We start from the raw sequence: 7,247 nt of genomic DNA, 5'->3' as shown, positions 1-7,247 counted from the left end.
CTGGGTGGGGCCACGATACCGCTGTGTCAATTGTTCTGAGAATCCAATGCTGTGCAACAGGGGAGTAAGGGCTTACTGGGGGTAATTCCTGAGAAGGACAAAAGCGGGAAGAAGAGGAACCAGATGGTGTCGCTGATCTGATACCCGCAAAGGGAGGCAGGGGAGGGGCAGGAGAGCCTCAGGTCTGACGCGGCCTGGGCTGCGCAGCTCCACAGGGAGTTCTGGGGCAAGACTGGCTGGTGGCCACGCCCTGCATTTGGATGACCCTCTTCCTAGGCTGCGTTGCTGACAGTTGGGCAAGGAACTGCCCAGAGTTGCCCAAGTGCAGTTCCACATGTATTTCTTTATGTCCCCCATCATAGCAGTCCTTCCTCCTGCTGTTCAGGGTCAGGTGAGCCCACCAAGAGGAGACTGCTCTTCCTGACCGCTGGTTTCCTGGACACAAGGAATCCAAAGGGTCCAGCTGGCAGCCACAGTTTAGAGTTCCCTGGGGTCTTTACTGCAGATGGGAAATCTCCCCTGCATAGCTCAGGGACAGGAGGCAAAGTCTTTCTGTGATAATTTGGATGAAGGTAGGTGGTGAAGGCGCTCCCCCTCCCACTGTCTTGACAAGGTCACAGTGAGAACAAGTGCTGGCAAAGCCATCCTAGTGGGAAACCAAAACCATGAGACCCTTTTTTAGGTAATTGGGACTTTTCATCGTCATGCTCATGTTCCTGACAGGAGGCCTGAGTATGTTAAATGCTAAACCACACTAAGTTTCAGATGGCTAGAACGTAACAGGCAGTTCATGCCTTGAAGGCTGTTCTACTACCCCTCAGCATATGGAGGACAAAATAGAAGGCTGCTCTTCCATCTCAGCATATTTTTTTTTAAATATTTTTTTAGTTGTTGATGGACCCTTATTTAATTAATTTATTTATATGTGGTGCTGAGAATCGAACCCAGGGCCTCACACATATTAGGCAAGCACTCTACCACTGAGCCACAACTCCAGCCCCTCTATCTCAGCATATTGAGGACAAAACTGATAATGGACAACAATCATTCTCAGAAAGGTCATGAGAACTTTAAGCACCACATTGATTATATCAACTAAGAACCCAAGCCCATATATCTGGCCTCTTAGAAAGCCTAATTATTATGCATATCGCACAAAGCCCCCTATATGTAGTTTTATTTGATTAAGGGAAAGTTATGTTATACACTTAGGAAAGTTAAGGCATATCAAGATACATTCTCCTCTTTTCTATAAATCCTCTTTTACCTCACATATGGACTTATGATGAGCATAGTTAATATTGGTGGTAAGTAGACTGATGTTCAGAACTTGTCTTTCAGTGAGAGAGATGACAAAGATATAAGAAATAGTGTACCTTGACTAGGAGACAAAGAGACTCTTTGAGAAAGCAGCTCAACCAGTTTTATGAGAATAAATTTAGAAATTAATTAAAGTAACTTTATAAGACATATTTTTAGAATAATGTTATAAATATTATTTTATTTAGAGTCTTAAGTATAGAATTCTTAAGTTTTTATCTGTATGGGTTCTTAAGATGCTTTAAGAATAGTTTATAGTCTTTAGGATATTTTAAGTATAAGATTTAAGGGGACTTCTTTTTTTTTAATTTATTTTTTAGCTTTTAGGTGGACACAATATCTTTATTTTACATTTATGTGGTGCTGAGGATCGAACCCAGTGCCTTGTGCATGCTAGGTGAGCACTCTACCACGGAGCCACAACCCCAGCCCTTAAAGGGACTTCTTTAGGTGGGAATTTTAGATTAGAAATAAAGTACAGATGTACTTTAAACTTAAAGGTTAATGATAGGTTAGGAGACTTAGAGTCTGGTTATGTAGTTTGGCATCTGTTAATAAGAAAATAGTACATCTTGGGAAAAATAGCACATCTTGGGAAGTCTGAAAAGTGCAAATTAGTGGTGCATTTTATTAATGATTTTGTACTCATAATAATTGATAAGGAAATGTCACGTCCTGGAAAAATGTAAATTGATATCACGTTTTTCTATACCCCTAATGATTGTTAAGGAAATGTCACATCTTGGCAAAATTTGGGAATTGTATAATCAATGACATATTCTGAATCCATAATGATGAGAAAAATTGCAATAAAAGATGACTCAGAGGGCTGGGGTTGTGGCTCAACGGTAGATCGCTAGCCTAGCATGTGTGGGGCCCTGGGTTTGATCTGCAGCACCACATAAAAATAAATAAAGATATTGTGCTCAACTAAAAAATAAATATTAAAAAAAGAAAAAAGCAAGGAAGTGTCCTCTTGTAGAGAGAATGACCATGCTGACACCTTGATTTGGAGATTCTAACCTCCTAAACCATGAGATAATAATTTGCTGTTGTTTTAAACTACTCCGATTCAGTACTGAGTTATAGAAGTTCCAAGAAACTAATATAGATTTTGGAACTGAGAAATCAGGTGCTGATGCAAAATATATCAGAGATGTGGAAGTGGCTTTGGAGCCTGGGTAATGAGTAGAGGCTGCAAGAATTTCGAGCCACTTGATAGAAAATCCTGTATTGCCTTGAAAAGACTGTTCATGGAAATGTGAATGTTACAGGTGCTTCTGCTGAGACCTCAGATGGGAATGAGGTCATGTTATTAGAGTCTGGAGGAAAGGTAATTCTGGTTAAAATGTGGCAGAAGACTTGCTGAATTTTATTTTGGGTGCACAGTAGATGCACTCATATGCAAACAATAAACTCATATTTAGCTGAGGTTTCTAAACAAATAATGAAAGGTGCTGATTAGTTTCTCCTCTCTAATTATACTAAAATGTGATAGGATAGAGAAATATTGAAGATGAAATTCTGTTTCAGGACTGCAACATAGGAATTCTGATTGTTTCCAGCCCCATGTCCTGCACTGTGGATTTCAAACTCAAGACATCAACACTTACCTGAATTTCTACCTACCAATACACATAGTTACCCTGCAGGCTTACTCTGCAGTGTCCTAACATAGGTTGTTCCACTGCCTGGAAAGTTCTCTTCCATCTTTCACCCAACTGAGCCTTCAGATTGAAGCCCAGCTATCATTTCTCCAGGGAAGTCTTCTTGAACTGTCAAAGACATCATGCAGATTCCTTACTGAATGATTTCATAACTCCATAATTTTTATCCAAGGAACTTGTCAAAATTAGCTATTACACATTACTAAAAGGATTTGTTTCTGTCTTTACAAGGCTGTGAGCAATGTAAGAGCATAATCTTTTCTGTTCTGAATCCCCAATCCCTATCATAGTTTCTGGCATAAAGAATGCATTCAATATGCGTTGTTGAATGAATAAATGAATGGATGAAAAAAAAAGAATTAAAAAAAAAGAGGACCCAGAGAAAACTGCATTAGAGCTCTCTCTCTGGAGATTGCTCCAATGGAACGACTCCTTGTCTCATTCCTTGTGCCAATGCCACTCATCCTTCAGGACCCCTGGACCCTGCTAGGGCAGGACCCTGGCAGGTAGGTGTGGCCTCTCCTACCTTCTGGTTTTCAAAGTATTCTTTTTACTGGGGACAGAGCACCACATAGAGTTCACTGATCCAGTATGTCTCCTGCATCCCACAAGATAGCACCCCATCCTCATTAGGGAGTCCTCTGTGCTGGCATCCAGAATTGATCTACTTTCTCAAGCATATGTCTTAGCAATACCATTAACCTACTGACCACCTGGTGCCCACCTGCCTCTTTACTCTGATGTGGTTGGTGTAATGCAGGGGTCCTCAACTGGGAGTGATTTCGCCCTGTAGGGGACATTTGGCATTTCCTGGAGTCTGTTTTGGTTGTCCTAACAGGGGTAGGTGCTATTGGCACGTGGTGGGTAAATTCCAGGGATACTGGTGGGCATTACACAGTGCACCAAACCGCCCCTCACGAGTGGGCTCTGACCCCAAATGTCATAGTGCTGATTCTGAGAGACCTGGAGGCAGCGGATCAGTGGGGTGTACTGCAGCATGTCCAGATGGTCCAGACCTCTTTGGGTCATAGGGTGGGAGAGACAACTTCAAAGGAGGTGGCTTTCCATTTCCACAGTGTCCCTGTTTTGTACCAAGCGTGTGCTTCTTTTTCACATTTCACCCCAAGGCTTCCCTTCCTCTTCAAAAAAAAGATACAAATTGCTGGGTGTGGTGGTGCATGCCTGTAATCCCAGCAGCTTGGGAGGCTGAGGCAGGAGGATGGCGAGTTCAAAACCAGCCTCAGCAATTTAGCGAGGCACTAAGCAACTCAGTGAGACCCTGTCTCTAAATAAAATACAAAATAGGTCTGGGGATGTGGCTCAGTGGTTGAGTGCTCCTGAGTTCAATTCCCAGTACCAAAAAAAAAAAAAAAAAAAAGATACAAATTCCTATAAAAATTGGCTGAAGTCCTAAAGGGGAATAGGCTGAGTTCGGGCATGATCTGCGAGCAGCTCACGTCCTTGGAAGAACTCCAAGACCACCTGATCAGGAGCCCCTTTTCTCCTATCCCAGTGGAACCTCTGGGGTGTCAGTAGGAACTCTCGCCTCCTCTCCATCGTCACATCTGCTGACCTGTGAAGCCACTGTCAGCCTCTCCCGTGGGCTCACTGTCCTGCTCCACAGCCAGCAGGCCTCAGCGGGCCTCAGCTGCCACTTTCCATGAAAGTTGGAGTGACGTGCACGAGAATCCTGGGCAGCGTCCCCCTTCATCTCTCTGCTCTCGCAGTTCTGAGAACAGACGCAGGGTGCACTCAACAGACCCGCGTGAAAGCCGGCTGCGAACAGCCCGCCCCTTTCTCCCCACAGTCACACGCTTCCTGTCATTTCTTTTCACTTAACACCACCCTTGCATATGTTTGTGGGTGGCCGTGTGGCAGGCCTGCTTCCTGGCCCACAGATTAAAAGTGGCCAAGTAGGCCAAGGTCGTAGGCCCCCAGAGTCTGTCCAGTAACCTGAAGTTATCATGAGGTCGCATCGATGGTAACTCTGAACCTTGCCTAGCCGTCACCCCGCTTCCTGTGCTCTCCAGGCCTCCGGCAGGATCTGCGTTTCCCCAGAAGGGTTCTGAGGTTGCCCAGCAGGTGAACTGCAGGAGCTCTTGATAATTTCTGGCTTGTTCTCTGGTGTTTACTATGTTTTCTGGAATCTGGTCTGAATTCTTCTCTGTGCTACTGCTGGTCAGGCACTGTCACCAAGGGTGACCCTCAGTCCTGGTGGCCGCCATGTTGTCTTCAAGGTGTCAACACTGCCAGGTCTACAGAGTAGGGTGGACCCTGCCAGACAGCTTTGGTGTTTCTTGACTCTTTCTGTTCCCACCAAGCCGTGATGTTCCACAGCACCACTCCACTGGCCACCTGTCCCCTTCTTCTGTGGTTCCCTACTTTGGGAATGGTGCCACAACCAAATTCCCAGGAAACTTGAATTTTTCTTTCAATAAATAGTAGAAAAATGTGTATTATAATGACTTTCTCTCTCTCTCCAGAGCTGCCCCTTCCCCGCTTCTATCTCCACTCCATGGCTGCCGACATGTCTTGTCTGGATTATTGCATCTGTTCCTTAGGACTGAACTTGTTTTGAGGCTTGCTTCTTCCTAACCACACTTCACACTGCAGCCAGGAGCTCTTATAAGGCTATGGTATAATCTCGAGGTGTTGTCCATGGGAATGGCAAAGGGAAGTCCTCGGAAATCCTTCATCTCTTCTAAAGCAAGAACACTGTCAGAAATGTCAACTTTTCAGAGCTTTGGCTATTAAACCAACTCAGGCTTGAAACTATCCTGGAGTGAAAGCCGTAAGTGCAGAAGAACAGTAGGAACAGTGAGTTTTGAAGTGTTTCCGTGTGCTCCCGGCCCATGCCCCCAGCTCTGCAGGAGACTTGAAAACCAACAGTGACCATCACTATGAAAACTACCAGCCTTTGAAAGGAGCCGAACCGAGTAGAAGCATCCTCAAGGCCCATTCCTAGAGAGATGCCAGGCATTGGACCTGTCTGTGGTTCCCCGTGGACCCCACTGCAAGTGTGGCTTTTGTCTGACCTGACTCGAAGCTTGCCTAGGACCAAGTCTCCTTCCCAGGGGTTCTTTTGGAAAATAATTCTTTAACAGCATGGCTGCGTGAGGCAGCAGAGAACAGTTGCAGGAAACAATAACGATAAAAACTTGAAAGGAAAAGCTATGGAATGAGATAGCACTGGGGCCTTGGAAATCTCCGACATGTTCCTGGAATCTAGGAGGCCACAGAAGCGCACAGGGTATGTGACTCGGGCTGGGCAAATGCTCAGAAGGCCTGAGGAGGCTTCAAGATCTCACTTCTCATTGACCCAGAGACTCTTCACAAGCAGAAAGTGAAAACAAAGGCCCAGTGTTTCAGGCTTGTCCCAAGAAGCACCCAGAGCCCTTGGCCAAGACTCGGGGACTGGTTGATTTCAGGAATTTAAGGATCTCTTTCTTTATCCGTAATTTGTTGACCTTCAAAGAACTAGAGGAAACCATGTTGAAGGAACTAGAGGAAAGAATGAGAATGATGGCTCACAAAACAAGAACAGCAATAAGGGAGACAAATTATGTCTAAAAATGCCAAATAGAAATTCTGAAGTTGAAAAATAGAAACAAAATGAAAATTTTACTACATGGCTCAACAGCAGCGTCAAACATACTGAAGGAATTAGTGAGCCTGAAGGTCACTGAAGTCAATTGAGATTATAAGTCTGAGGAATGAAAAGGAAAAAGAATTAAGAAAAATAAGCAGCATCAGAATCCTGGGGAACACCACTGACGTTTTCTAATGCCGGCACACCCATAAAAGGAATTATGGAAGGATGGAAGAGAGGAAAAGAGGTAGGAAGAATATTTGGGGAAATAATTGCTATGAACTTCTTAAATTGGGTGAAAAACACTAATATACACATTTAACTAAAACTGGCTCCATCAACTTAAGTAGGATAAATTTAGAGAAACCCACATGTGGACGCCTGGACGTAAACCATCAAAAGACAAAGATTGAAAGAATCTTTTTTTCCTTCTTTCTTTTCTTTTTTTAATTAAGGGACTAGTCTTACTTATTTTTTCTCCCATTTTAAAAATTTGTTCTACTTAGAGAATGCATTTCAATTCACTGTACACAAATAGAGCACAACATTTCAATGGTATCGGTCTCATTCCACCATCCTTCCTGCCCCATCCCCTCCCCCTCCCCACCCTCCCCTCTGCCCAATCCAAAGTTCCTCCATTCTTCCCATGTCCTGCCCCCACCCCCATTATG

The sequence above is a fragment of the Marmota flaviventris genome, chromosome 1 (assembly GCF_047511675.1).
Source record: "Marmota flaviventris isolate mMarFla1 chromosome 1, mMarFla1.hap1, whole genome shotgun sequence".
Lineage (NCBI taxonomy): Eukaryota > Metazoa > Chordata > Mammalia > Rodentia > Sciuridae > Marmota > Marmota flaviventris.
The sequence above is the reverse complement of the archived record's forward strand: the minus strand, read 5'-3'. Positions refer to the sequence as shown.